Source organism: Capsicum annuum, chromosome 12 (assembly GCF_002878395.1).
Source record: "Capsicum annuum cultivar UCD-10X-F1 chromosome 12, UCD10Xv1.1, whole genome shotgun sequence".
In the NCBI taxonomy this organism is placed as follows: domain Eukaryota; kingdom Viridiplantae; phylum Streptophyta; class Magnoliopsida; order Solanales; family Solanaceae; genus Capsicum; species Capsicum annuum.
In genome coordinates, this window is record NC_061122.1 from 143,602,933 (window position 1) to 143,619,581 (window position 16,649).

Here is a 16,649-nt window from a genome sequence, read left to right on the forward strand (position 1 = left end):
AGCAGTACGAATCATATTTTATGAATTTATGAACTCCAAACTCAGGTTATGCAACTCATGACTCATGTACTCATGCTTTATAGTACACTCAGTTCCCTATACTTATGCTTCACTCTTAATGATCCACGGAATTAGATTATGTTATGTATGTCCTTAGTTTTGATCTCTTAAATGAATTCATGTTTTTGGTATTCTATTCCTCAGGCCTCAGTAAGTGTTAAATTTATACATAGTGTTCTTTTATGCTTCAAGTACTCATGTTCTAACCTTTTAGTGGTGACGAAAAAAATTACGATCAATATGTTTCTTCTTGGGGATCGTGTTTGGAAGTTGTTATTGACAAGAGGTGTTAGAGAATATTGTGAAATTCCAAAATAGGTTGATTGACCAAAAATTTATATGTGGGTATAATTAGGGGTAGGCATGGTATGGTATATACCGAATATCATACCAAAATTGAAATTTTTTATACCGCGGTATAGATGTTATGGTATTTGGTATGGTATATGGTAGGATTTTTAAATTATTATGGTATTTGGTACGGTATTTGATATTTATGCAATAAATATCGAAATACTTATACCGCACCGAAGTTTTTTAATAATATATAAAACTCATATATTATATTTAAGATTATTAAATATATTTATATATCATCCATTAGCCAATTGAACATAAAAGTAACTTTTATTCAGAAATAAATTTTTTGGAAGCTTATTATTTAGGAGTACTATGCTTAAGTTTAGGTAATGTTGTTCAGAGTTTGCATCTTGGACTACTCAATAATTATTAAAATGTTCTATTTGTGTTATTAATTAACAAATAATAGTTATTGGTATGATATGTTTGAGATGTTTTTAAAGTTTAAAGTTATAGTTTTTATATGAATATATGTAAGTCAAAATCAAATAAAGTATGGTTACCGAATTACCATACCGTAAAATACCGAAACCAAATTTAAAAATATCAAACCATACCAAATTAATTTGGTATGGTAATGGTATTATTCTTTTAAATACCAAAAACCGAAGTTACCGTACTAAAATTTAAAATACTATACCGTACCACGCCCACCCCTAGGTATAATGATAGACTTGAATGTCAGGATGGTATATAAGTGGATGGGTGCATTGTGTGCTAGTGAATTTCTAGTAAGAGGTTGAATTTAGTTGTTAAAGTGGTAATAAGAATTATCCTTGAGATGAAAGATGTGAAACAAGCAGCATATGTTTGTAACTTCTTTGATGAGTGTGAGAGTCTGGACTTTTGTCCACAAGATATAATGAGTGGTGGACTTCATTGGCTGTGAGGACAACTTGAGTTACACCTAGTTTTGCTGATCTCTATAGGATACCATATCCATGTTTGTGTGTGTGTTGAATTATAAATAATATCGGTTGTAGATCCTGATGTGTTGAGCTCTTAAGAATGAGATGGCAAGTGAATGGTTGTGTGAAATCTAGTTCAACAGTTGATTGCCTGTCATTGTATTATTCATGTATGCAATTTGGTGCTAAGTTACTTGAGGAACAACAATTGTCTTAAGTTGAGGGTGTTGATGTTTCGGTTTTTTACGAAATATTTTACATCTTTTTCTAGAGATAATTATGCATTTTCAAGCAACTGATGTTGTATTTAATACTAGATTTTAGTGTTTTCAGGTCAAAGAGTTAGCTGAAGAAGAAACTTGGAAAACTAACAGAAAAAGGCCAATGACGGTCGAACTGGCGGACCGTCAAATATGCAACGAACCGTCTAGGTAACTGTCAGAGTTAAATAGAAAGGACAAATTGAGTGATCCTTGCGACGGTCCAAGCAATGGTCTTCCAGATCTCTAACGGATCGCCAACTGAAATAGAGAATGGCCTTTCAGAGGATCAAGCGATGGCTCTTGCGATGGACCGCCAGGGCAGCGACGGTATGCCAACCTTACCGTCACCACTTAACCAGAAAGTAGCCAATTGGGACCTTCAGTGATGGTCCATGTGACAAACTGTCAGGCTTCTGTCGGGACATCAACGTGGCCGTCAACTTCGACGCTGCTTTAATAAATTTGAATTTTAAATTCTCTGTACCTGGGAACATATGAATACTCAGTTTAGGTTTTATTTAGGTACCTTTTTTCATATTTTCCGTCCAGAAACCTGATTGTAGGTATGATTCTCCGTGATTCAAGCTAGAATTGTGGATCTAGTTATCTTTATTCATATTTTCATTGAAGATTCAAGAGCAACTATTGTAATCTTTGTAATTAATTCTTTGAATCCACTTATGAAGAACACAATGATTTTCCCTTCTTCTTCTCTTGGGATGTGTGGCTGAACTCCCATAACTAGGGTTATGGGATCCTTTATGTAAGTAGCTGATTGGGGTTGTAAAAATGCTTAATTTCCATATGTAATTGAGATTTTATAAACCCTTCTTCACGTTAGTGACCTTTCTTGGTTGCAAACTTGAAGGATGAGCCCAAGAACATTACTTGTCTGAGAAGAAAAGTATATATTGGGAAAAGAAGGAGTTTACATGAAGTCTAAAGGCCTTAACCTTTGGGTGATGAGTTTATGCCTTAACAAGGATTGACTCACATAAGAGATTAGTTGAATAAGTTCATATATTCCTTGAGTTCGAAAGAATCAAAGGGTAAACTACCCATTTAGGTTGAGAAACAAATGGGTAAACTTTAGAATTCAATAACTCTTGCAATTGAAGTTGTAAAGTGGGAATTTAAGATAATTCACAATCCCATCTGTTTGAACATCTTGGTGAACTAGTTTGTTTGATCTCATTGAATTAGTACTTCCAATAAAACTCTATTTGTTACAACCATTTAAACACTGTTACAAATTCAAAACCCCCCTTTAATCAGGAATCTTCGATCAATAATCTGTTAACAACCATAACACTTAGTTTGCACAGTATTCCCTGTGGGATTCGAACCCAACCTAGTTGGGTTCTATATTTGACAGCGACCGCTTACACTTTCTAACGAGAGTTGTAATTTGGGCGTATCAATGTGGCTTATGAGTTGGATTTCCCCCCTAATCTATCAACTATTCATCCAGTTTTTCATGTTTCTATGCTTCATCGCTATATTCTTGATGAATCTCATATTATTTGTTGGGAGTCAGTTCAGCTAGATAAGCGGTTGTCATTTGTTGAGGAGCCGATCTCCATTTTGGCTAAGGATGTTAGGTGGTTGCGCTTTAGAGTGATCCATATGGTCTAGTGGCGACATCAACCTGTAGATGAAGCTACTTAGGAGGTCATTTCTAATATGCATAGTTCTTATCATCAACACTTCATTGATTCAGGTATTTCTTTGCCTTAGTTTGAGGACGAACTAGATTTTTAGTGGTGGATGATTAACGATCTAACAATTTGATGAAATATGTGAAATTTATGATTTTTTATGATTTGACTATTTTACCCCTCCCTGTAGTTACATTATGGTATTTCTGGGATGTAGGAGTGATTGACATGATTTTCGATGTAGTTTGGTATCATTTATGCGATATTGTGATTTTTTATGACTTCGAGAGTCTTATTTTGGACTTATGTGGATAATTTTTTATTCGTGCGATAGATGGCCAAACAGACTACACCAGCAGCTCCAGAATATTGATTTTAGGCTGGGTAGACCTTTGGTTAGTGTCCCAGTGCACCCAATCTTATTTCGACCTATTAGTCGGAAAGTTAAAAATTAGAAATATAAGTATAGACCCATATTTGGTCGAAATGACCTCGAATGGAAAATTTAACTTTGCCAGCAGATCTAGAACATTAATTTTAGGGTAGTGACATGTTTGGTGTAATTTTACAGCTTTTAAATCTCATTTCGATCCTCGATTTAGAAAATTCTGATTTTGGGTTTCGGGGTCACTCTGTGAAAACGATATTTTTTTGAAAATATGATATTGCTATCGCGTCTGAACATCGAATTTAGTATGGTTGCAAATTTCCTTTGCATGTATCGGACCCCGAATGAATTTCGGGCACCCCGTCGAAATTCGGGATGAATTTTAGGGGAAAATCTGGTGCAAGAACCAGAAAATTTGCACTATTTATAGCAATTTTTGGGTCAATTTGCTCATTTTTCATCTTGCATCTTGAGAGTTAAACCCTAAAATAGTATGGGATCTTAAAAGTGAAGCTTGTGGGAGCTTGGATAGCTAGATTAACATCTATTTCTTGATTCTATTATGGATTTAAGGTAACAATTCACCTCTTTTTTAGTAATTTCCTGATTAATTTTTCAAAACCCCAAAAATCTTAGGGCTTGATTTTAAACTCCAATTTTACCGCTTTTCACTTGAATGATATTTTTATCTTATAATTATTAGCTTTTCATCAATTTAACCCTTAAAACAATTCGGTTTCTTGATTTTAACCGAATTTCAAAGATTTTTACCTGGTAAATCTCAAAAATAATTTTTCTTCAATTTGAACCTCATTTTTTTACTTGATTTGACTTGAATTTTCATCTGTAGATTCCTAAAAATATGAGAAACATATTTTTGAAGTAAAGTTTGGATTTTGCCCTTCTTTTTCGAAAATCCATTTCGAGAGTCCATTTTGACCTCGAACCAAAAGTAGTAAATATGGGTGTCGTTGGTTTGTTTTGATGCGTAGATTTTATATTTGATATTTTTATTAGTGTTTGGGATCATTCATGAAAGGTAAGGTCGTGCGTTCAAAGTGTAGCGGACCAGTTTCGACATTCGAGATAGGTTATGGCTTAACTTTTTCAGACTGAGTTGGGTAGTAAATAATGGTACAAAATCCATGTTAAGAGTGTGAACTAATCATAAAATATGACTATCTATGTGTTGTGCCCGTGTGGGGGCCTATATATGATGTAATTATCGAAATTGAGATATTATGTGATAGGTGTGACCTTGTGGGGTCCTATGTGATATTGATAGTCTTGAATACATGTGAATAATTGTATTATGTTGTTAAAATGTTTAATGTGTTACCATTGTTATATTGTAATTTTATTCATACTTTATTGACATATGAGAAATGTGGAAATTCATAGATGAAACGAATATAATGAGTGAATATTGGCTCACATGGTTGTGAAAATATATCATTATGATTGGTTGTGGAAATATATCATGTGGTTGATTATGGAAATACTCATTGTGATTGGTTCTAAGAATTACATCCTCATATCATATTCATTCATGAAATATTGATACCACCGTGGCAACACCTGAGTAACACTGACAACACCTTCTTAAAAACCCTCCCTAAGAAATGTGTCGGGGAGGAGATACTGTAACACCTTATAAAACCCTTTCTTAGGGATGTGCCAAAAAGGATATATGAGATATGTAGATTGTATACGGGTTGAAAAACCCCCTATGGGTCCTTCTTTGGGAGGCTTGCCTCCGTAGGTGTATACATGGATTGTACGATGATCCCGGAGGTTGTACGATGACCTCGTGCATCATCATTATCATATATATTGCACTTATTTTATTGTGTTTATATTGTGTTGTATTGCCATATTGACTTGCCCTTTATGTAATTGTCTTATCTTCTTTTACTTGTATATGTATTTTCCTCTTGTTCTACTTATATGTGATATAATACATATTTGTGTTCTATCTGGTTGTGATGTTGCAATATATGTGATATATATATATATATATATATATATTAGAACTATTAGTGCAAGCGGTGTGGGCTACCGTTGTGGGACATTTTCTTATTGCACGTAAAGTGCCCTTAGTGTATATTTTGTATGCTTTATTTACTAATTTGCTTAGTCGGCTGATGATACCTACTGAGTACAAGTGGACCATACTCATTCCTATTGTGCCCTTTCATTGCAGGTCCAGCTCGAGTGTGCCTCAACTTGCTTGATTCGTGCAATTGTTGGAGCTTCCAAGGTAGCGGTTGGACATTTATGCGTTCGAAGTTCACCTCTATCTTTCTATAGTAGTTATGTATTTATTAGTATTCGCAGACAGATATTATTCCATTATGTTTATTTTTTCGATGTATTTGACTCTTGAATTATATTAGTTGTTCTTACACTATTGACACCTGGTTTTGGGCATGACTGGTATTTTGGATAAGTTCTTTTCGCATTATTATGATTACTTATATGGTTCGACTTCTTTCTAGAAGCCTTGCCTTGGGATATTTCTGTCTTTTCTTCTTTTTGTATCATTTTGGGTAATAGGTTTACTTGTCAAGGTACGTCGCGACAAGTGCCACCATGACCCTCATTTTTGTAAAATTACCTCTCTGTAATAACATATAATATTTTATAAAAAATATATTATGTATAAAATAAAATATCAAAATATTCATGATAATCATTATCAATTTCATACGCACAGTAAATTTCAAATAAAAACTCAAATAAGCAATTTTTGGACCATGTGTTGATTAATCTACTTGCAGATGACAAAAGCAAATTGACATGAAGTACTAAAAAAATTATATTTATATACAACAACAACAAATGAATAACCTTTTCATGTGCTTTACTTTGTTATTATCGACAAGAAACTAAATGAATTTGATTATTTTGTTCAAGGAAGCAGCGTGTTGAATTGATCAAAATATAAAATTTGGAGATCTTAAATGGAGTAATGACATTAATTCTAAAAGTTCCATGAAAGTAAAATGTTCAATGAAATATGTAATTGAAATTGCCTAAAATAAGATTTTTATGTGAAATCTATTGAAATTTAGTGAATAAAAAAAGTGATAAACAAATCATATACTTGAAACATATCATGAAAATATATGTTAAATGTTTAAAATTTTTGTTATTGCTATTATGTTGTTATAGTTGTTTACAATTTGCATAATATTTATTTTTGTATAGATGTAATTAAGAAATTTTAAATTTCTATATATGATGTATATAGATATCTCATGAATATGAAATGAATATTCAAACCTTTTCTTTTATTTTAAGATAATATAATTTAACATGCTTGAAGTACTATTAAGAAACAATAAAATGAATAAAATCGAGGGTAGAGTGTTGGACGTTATGAGGGGCGGGGCGTGGGTGGATGGATAGGTGGGGTGGTGGACGTAGGTGATGTTTAGGGGTGCGGGTAAGAAATTAAATTTCTTTTTTAAAAATAGCTAAAGATTTTATTTATTTATTTTTTTGTGTGTGTGTGGCGAGGGGTAGGGTAGGTGGAGTGGGAGGTACAAGAAACTGATTTAAAAAAAAAAATTGCAAGGGTGTATCGAGGGTGGGGGAGGAGGTGTTGGGTAGGGGATCGAGATGGATGGTGGGGTTAGGGGTAAAGTAAAAAAGTTAGGTTAAAAAAACATGTATATTTTTTTTTGCTAAGGGTGAACTTTTTTTAATAAAAATTTAAAAAGCTAAAAAAATAAAATTGAGGTTGGGATGGGGTGGGCAAAGGTGAGGGATGGGGTGGGATTTGGTGGGGTGGGTGATTTTGAAAGTAGCATGAGAGTTTTTAATTGACTTAATTTAAAAGATATAATAATAAGTATAATAAAATACTTAAAGATATTAATGATGAAATTAAACAATAAAAAAATTATAAATAATAAGTATGAAAATTTAAAGATAAATAATAAATTATATGTGCTTAATTTTTGAATTAAAAGTAGTGATATTTAAATTTGGAATAAGAAGTTTTGTAATTCACACAATTAAGTACTTTTAGTATTTGAAATGAATTTGAAAGATATTTTAAAAAAAAAAATAGTTAGTAGTTAATTTTGGATTGATGGACTAAAAAAGAGAAATTAGAAATGAAAGGTAAGGAATATAATTATATGCCTTAATTTATTAAAAATATAAAGGTAAAAAGCCCAAAATAAAATTAATAATTATTTAATATCTAAAATTTTATTATTTTTTAAAATCAGTTAATGGAATATGATTGAAACAAATTCTAAAATTATTCTTTTCATATCAAAACATCTAAAATAATTAAAATTGTGATTAGTTATTATGTTTCAGTGGTAATTTCATATTCACAATTGTTTTTAATTCATTGTCTTTTGAAATATTTTAATGTCATATAATAAAAAATAATTAGTTTTATAATTTATAATTGAATAAGTTAATATTTTTAATAAATATTTTTAAAAGAATATTTCGTGCATCGGCGGGTACCTATACTAGTATATATTATAAAACAGAGGATGAAGCATTAGAAGGAGTCAAGTGGCAGTGTAAGAATAAGCCACTTGACAATGTTAAGATAAAATCAATAGAATATTGTAATAAAAATTTTGAATTAAAAGTTAAGGATATTTGAATTTAAAAATATTAGATTTCTTTTAAAAAATAAATTCATTAGCTTAAAATTAGGAACCTAACATTGAAGATTTCTAAATGAAACCTTACAATTCATAAATTAGTTATTTTCAATATTATAAAACATATTTAAATATTCTATAAAATATAATAATATTAATATTAATATTGAAATTAACATAATAATAGTAGTAGTAATAGTTGTTGTTTTAATTAGTAGTAGTAGCAGCTTTAATTTTTTTTTAAAAAAAACGTGGTGGTGGATCTTTGTTATAAAAAAAATATTTTGATTACCTTAAAAATAAAAACTCATGAATGAAGAATTCTTAATAAACTTTTACTCTTTCATAAACTTATTTCTTTTAAAATTTAAATATTATAAAAAATATATGTGAAGAATTCTCAATAGACTTTTACTCTTTCATAAACTTATTCCTTTTAAAATATAAATGTTATAGAAACCATATCTGGACATAATTTATTAAATATTAAATGAAAGATAAATATATACTAATAGTAGGAATATTATTATTAATAATAATATTGTACTAATATCGTTATAGCATTACCAATATAGAGTTTGAAAATTAAGCTATTAGAAAAAAAAAGATTTTTATTAGCATAAATCTAGGAATCCATAATTGAAGAGTTCTAAATAAACTCTAACTACTTCATAAACTTATCATTTTCAAATGTTATTAAAATATATTTAAATATTAAACAGAAGATACAAAATAATAATAATTTAAAATAACATTAACAACAACAACAACAACAGCAACAACACCAACACCAACAACAATAACAACAACACCAACAACAACACTACCACCACCACCAACAGCAACAACAGCACCAACAGCAACAACAATAACAACAACAACAACAATAATAATATTTGTTTGGAGTTATTTATATATTTAAATAATATATAAATAAATAAATTTTGAATACATACATACATACATAAATATATATATACATACATACATAAATATATACATATATACATACATACATACATACATACATACATACACATATATATATATATATATATATGATTTCTTTGACAAAGAAAAAAGAAAAGAAGAAAAATGATAAAATCGGGAGGGGGCGGGGCATAGAGTTTTTGTGAAATAGGAAAGATGAGGACAAATATTTTTAAATATAAGGAATATTTGAATTAATTTCATTGATTTTAAAAATTCTTCTCAATTCAAATAAACTATTATAAGAAAAAAAATTATCTTGTATTTTTTTTTAAAATAAAGATAAGAAAGATTAATAATCAGATAAGAAAGATTAATAATCAGATTTTCAAACTATTTTCTTTTATGGGTAAAGCCAGGAGAATGTAAAAATAAATATTTTTATGCGTTCAATTAGGTAAACAATGAGACAATTTCACAAAAAATATAAAATTATAAAATAAATTATTTGAATTTTTGTTTGAAAAATAACACATTTGACAAAAATAAGAAAAAAAAATTATTTTATCTATGTTTTTTTTTACTTTTATCTTTACTAGAAAAGGAAAAAGGAAAAAAAAAGACAAAAACACAAGAACAATAAATTAAAAAAGGAAACATAGCTAGACTCCAAATACACGATTTTGGAAAAAAAAAAAAAAAGATAAACTAGCTTTCCTCATTTTTAGCAATACACGGTTTTTATCTCTTTTTTGACTTCATTAAGTTAGTTATTTGGTTGTGAGTGTTCCTAAATAGTTATGTTTTTAATCTACTATTTAATTATCCAACTTAAAATAATTTATATTAGGTCTTCTATTAATAGAATATTATGCTTACATAATAATAGCATGTAATCCTAATTTCTAACAACTAACACAATTTTTTCTCTTCTTTTACTTGTATTGTTAAGATTTAAAATTTGTAATTATCTAATTAATATGCTAATCAATTTTGAATTTAAAGTTAATGATAATTTTCTTTTTTTGGCTAAGCACGTTTTGTCTCTTTTTGCCTATCACAATTGACTTACCACAAGGCTAGAAGATAATTAAGAATACAATATTATTATATATATAATCACTTTTTAACAATTTATATTCACATTCTATCTATTAGGATAATTACAATTTTATTTTAATTTGAATTTAAGTTTGTCCAGAAGTTAAATCATTTCTATTTTGAAAATTCAAATTGAGTATTTTATCAATATAAAGTCATTAACATTATCATTCCACATAAATCTTTTCATTTCTATTCGTATCTTTTATTTCTAATTGAGTAGGCATATTGTAGGTAGGTAGTTAACTCTTCTCTCTTAGATATACACATTTATTTATTTGCAACTTTTGATTGTTAATCTACAATATATATATATATATATTGTCATAGAGTATTTCTACTAAGGATAAACAGATTATAGGTGATGTTCATCAAATTTCTATGAATAACTATCAAGGTATGTTGTTCATGCTTAATTTAGTTTTAATTTATTATTATTATTATTATTATTATTATTATTTGATTAATAATAATGTTGGGTATGCTGCTGTTGTTATGATTAATATTATACTTATCGTAAATCATAGGCATAACTATCATGGATAAAAATATTATAGGTAATGCTCACCCTCAGATTTCTGTGAATAAATACAAAGGTAGGTTTTTTCATGCTTAATTTCTTTTTCTTTTTTAGTTATATTATTATTATTATTATTATTGTTGTTGTTGTTGTTGTTGTTGTTGTTGTTATTTATGATTAACACCATATTTATCTTTTGTCACATATGTATCTAACGAAGGTGAAGTCTCCGCAAATATGGTGTATGTAACTAATTCAAAATGGGAAATAAATATTTGAGAAATCGATAATTATAATTGAGACTCGAAATATATATAGGTGATTTAAAAGATTATTTTTTTAAAGAATGAATGTAAAAAAAATCACATCTATTTTCATCTAGGATCTTATAAAATAATTTTGAAAGCATTTAGATAATGTTGATCTATTTTTTTTTGCATGATTTTACTTGCAGATTTTCATTTATGAATAATTTTTTGTTATTGATTTTACGCATTCCTTCTTAAATAATTTCATGCAACATTGAATTATTTTAATCATAAGGACAAGTTTAATAAATTTTTAATTTGAATTTAAAATTTTAAATTAAATATGAGATAAAATTATCTTCAATTGAGGTGAAAGCGTTTGGCTTAAATAAATGTTGAGTTTGAATTTTAAAAAATAAATATTCCTAAAAAATTAAATTAGATTATATTGGAGTCTTCTTCTACTCTATATTTCTTTTGATAAAATCTTACTTTATATTTCATTTTATCATTTCTATTACACATGATAAAACTTATAATTCTAATTATACGTGATATAAAACTTATTAATTGTAAAATATAAATGTATAAAATAATCAACCAATATTTCTATTTATATTATAATAGTAAGACATCATAATTTAAAATAAATACTCAAACAATATCTATATTTACATTTTTAAAGAACATATTGATTATTTTTAATATTTTATATATTTATTAATTTTAAATAACTAAGGAAAAATATAAAATTGCACGGATAATGAAGAATAAAAAAACTGGTCTTCTTTTTTTTTTTTTTCAATATATGAATATTTTTTATTTCAAATATGTATCTCAATTTGAAGAAACAAGTTATATATTATATTTAAAAAAGCAAGAATAAGAAAGAACAATAAATTAATTTTCTTTTAACAAATTGATATGATATTTAAATTCAAATTTAAAGTTAAATGATATTTGAGTTGGAATAAAATTCTAACTTCTTGAGTAGTTCCTTAGTATAGATAAAGAATTTTTTTTTAAAAAAACATAAATATAAACCACAAACTTTAGGAAATTGGGATGTTGGGGTTTTTAAACTAATTTTTAAAAAGCAATTACATAATACACACATTGCTATCCAAGAATTTAAAATTCAAAAGACATAGAATAAAAGTTTAAAAAAGTCATAAGTGAACACAATAGAAATACTTATTTTATATTGATAAAAATCGTGAATTTTTCGAAATATGTATTGATATTATTGTCCTTTTTTTAATGTTATTTTATTTCATTGCTTTTCTGTATTTAATACAATTATATGCAATTCATAACTGTCTGATTTCTGTATTTAATATCACATTCATATATTTACTTTTTTAGGAGGATTATAAAACAAATTTATAGACATTTCGATATTTTAATTTATTTATTCTCTTTTAATTTTTACTTGCAAATTTACATTTATAATTTTTTAGTGATATATGCATAACACAAAAAAGTAATTTAATTCAAAATCAAATTACAAAAAAGTAAAGTAATTAAATATAATAGAAAAAAGATGCACATTAAGGATTTGGGGGGGGGGGGGGGGGGTTAAACTAATTTTTAGAATATAATGAAGCAATTAGACAATATCATATATATGTTACTATTTATCAACTCTATAGTGGAATAAAAATTTACATTATTTTTTATAACCATAATTTTTTAGATTGTAAATAATAAAACAAAGAAAAACATAAAATACCAAAAGTTTTTTTGAATTAAGTGATTGTTTTTATTCATATAAATTTTGTTAGAGGTGCGATGAAGGGGGTATTAGCAATCTATTACCTTTAAATTGTGAACAATGTAATAAAGAAAAATATAAAACATAATAATTTTTTTTACAATGACATGATTATTTTTTTCATATAAATTTGATTAGAGATAGGGGGATTAGGGTAGGTAGAGATGGAACGTGGGGAGGGATAAAATTTTTATATTTTTAATCTGAGCTAGCCTTCCCAAATGGATAAAGATGTGGATCATCTGATCTTGAAATATATGAGGTGGGGGCAAGAGGTGGGTGGGGTAGATTTTTTTTTTTTTTTTGTCATTTCATTGAGAAATAATATGATAGTTGAGCTTTTATTTAGGGTAATATGATTTAATATACTCAAACGAGATATTTCAATATAAAATGATTACAAACAATGTTTTAATATTATTCGCGCATCGCGTGGGTACATACACTAGTATGTTATACAAAAGAGGATGAAGCACCAGAAGAAATCAAGAGGCAGCATAAGAATAAGCCACTTGTCAATTTTAAGACAAAGTTAATAGAGTATTGTAATAAAATTTTTAAATTAAAAGATAGGAGTATTTGAATTTGAAAATATAAGATTTCTTTTAGAAAAAAGATTATCATTTGCTTGAAATTAGAAACCTAACATTGAAGAGTTCTAAATGAACTCTTACTATTCATAAATTTATTCTTTTCAATGCTTCAGCAGCAGCGTCAACAGCGACAACAATGATAGCAGCAACAACAACAACGACCGTGGTAGCATCAGAAATACACACATAGTAGTAGCAATCTTAATTTTTTTAGAAAAACTTAGCATTAATAATAATAAAAGAAAAATGATAAAATAAGGAAGAAAAAGAAAGTAATTTCTTCATTCCCATTTTTTCTCAAGCATTATCACACACATTGCATTTTTGTAGAACAAAGCATTCTACGATTTGTAAGTTACAAATTGTAGTTATAAAAATATAAAGTTATTATAATTAGTTTATAGATAAAATACAATCCACCAAAAATTATTTAGTTTGAAACACTTTTTTATAGTTCTAAATTGAAACTATAAGAGGATACAATTTAATTTTAAAGATAAAGTTTGTTTTTAAAATTACTCTTTAGATAAATTTAGCTAAAAATTAGTTATTTGAATGATGCTAAATTTTGAATTTTGAATTTGAATTGTCAGTTACAGATTCTTCTACAATTTGAATTGAATACTAACTTTATACTAGATAAAGCCGAATTTCAAATAAATCTTTCTTATATAATGTGATATTTTAGTCAAACCTTTTATTTTGTTCTCTAAACTCTTCACTTATTCTTTAATTCTTCAATCATATTCCTTTGATTATTCAAGATTTATGGATGGCCATAATTATACTAATATATTTGTGGATAAATTTTTGTTACTCAAAGCTTAACTTAGATTGTTTGATTATAATTTATGAATAGTTTGTGTATTTTATATTACAGAGTTAATTTGTTATAAATTGATAGTTTGTGCATTTGAAAATAATAGTACTTTAAAAGAAAAACAAAAGATTTTCATTAGCTTAAATCTAGCAACAATATGATTGAATAGTTCTAAATAAACTCTAACTATTTCATAATAACGATAATCTATTAATAAATAATAGTAGAACTCATAATATTACGTTGAGGATGATATATTTAATAAAAAATTATATTTTTAATCTGAACAGTAAACAAATTATCATGATCTTATCCCTCTTAATATCATCAAATATATTTAAATATTAAATAAAAAATAATAATAACAATAAACAATAATAATTGTAGTAGTAATAGTTAAAGACATGTAGCAGTACTTTCTAAAGTTAAAAAAAATGTTGTGGTAGTAGTAGTAGTTTTTTTTTTTTTTTTTTTTTATTATTATTATTATTATTATTATTATAATAATAATATTATTATTAAAAAAATTATTTGAATGTGAAAAATATTAGGTTTTTAGATTAAAAAAATATATTTTCACTAGTTTAAAACTAGAAAATCATGAGTGGAAAGTTGCAAATACATATACTTTTTAAATGCTATAAAATATTTTTATATAATTAAACATAAAATAATAATTTTAAAAATTACTATAATTATCTCATTGATTTCAAATATTTATCTCAATTCAAATATACAGATAAGATAGCTATGTACTACGTCTGAAAAAAAAAGGAAGGGCAAGGAAGAATAACAAATTAATTTTCTTTTAACAAATTAATATGATAGTATCCGAATTTGAATTTAAATGAAATTTGAATTGGAATGGGATTAAAGCCTTTTAGGCTCTTTTATATATAATCCTATATGTATCAATAGTTTTATTCATGAATTTATTTACTGCAGTTTTTAATTCCTCATTTTCTAAAAATTAATTTTGATTTAACACTTTTCTTTTTTATATGCAAGAAGAATATGTCATTTGCATCTTCCTCCATTGATGTTAAAAGGTACACTAATTTAATCCATCTGTTTTTTCTTAAATTTGTAAAAGTCAACCTTTTACTATTTTTGAACAATGTATATACATGCATTACATGCTTTATTGTGTACTAAGCTATTTGAAAATTACATCAGGCAGGCGCTCATGGTGTCATCACTAATAAAATCTTTTATAATAATTGTATGTCTTACTTTTCATCTATTTATACATTTTAAATTCACGGATCTTGATCATTCCAAGTTATAGTATGGACTTATTTTTTGGTTCTACAAAATAGTACTGTTGATTTTTTATTTTTTTGGTTTGGTAAATATTATTGTTACAAAAGTACTATCATTTATATATAATATTTCCTATTTATCAAAAAAGGGTTCAAGATTTTGTGTACCATTATTTTTATCTTTATCACTGAATTTTTTTAATGATTTTATGGGTGTGTTCAGTATGGAGAAATATAATTTTCACGAAAAATATTTTTTAAGAAAACAAACTATTTCTTACTTATTTTTCATTCGCGGTGTAAATAAAAAATATTTTCCTAAAAGCTTATATGTATTCTAATACTAAACAATAAAAATAAATAGTGACAAAAAGATGAATATGGTCGAAGTTAATTGAAATAGGTGGGGACGAACGGAATGTTCTAGGTGTGTGTGTGGGGTAGGGGGTGAATGTAGGTTTAGTTGGGGTGGGGATAGGAAAAAAGATTCTTAAAAAATATAAATTAAAGATTTTAAAATTTTTTTGGATTAGAAAAAAGATTTTTAAAAAAAGTTTCTAAAAATAGAAAATAAAAAATTAATTTTTTAGCGGAGGAGGGGCGGGGGTTTCGTGGTGGAGGTGGTGGAGGGGGGTGATGTTAAGAAAAAAAACTTTTCTTAAAAAAAAAAAACATAAAATAAAATAAAATAATTTTTAGTTGTTGGGGGAGTCGGGAGGGTGAGTTGGGGGTAGGGAGTTGGCTAGGGCATAAAAAGAAGAAGTTAAAAGTTAAAAACAAATCGGAGGTTGGGGTTGGGGTTGAGGGAGATGGATGATTTTGAGAGTGGTATGAATGATTTTAATTAAATTTATTTAGACGATATAATAATACGTGTAAATAAAATACTTTAAAATATTAATGATAAAATCAAACAATGAAAAAGTTACAAACAATGAAACTTTGTTTGAAAATTAAAAACAATAATAAATTGTATGTGCTTTGTTTATTGAATTGAGAGGGTGAAATTTAAATTTTGAAATTAGAGGTTGTGTAATTGATACAATTAATTATTTTTGAAATGAAATTGAAAGATAAAATCTTCATTATAAAAAAAGTGTAGTTAGTTGTTGAAGCTGAATTGATAG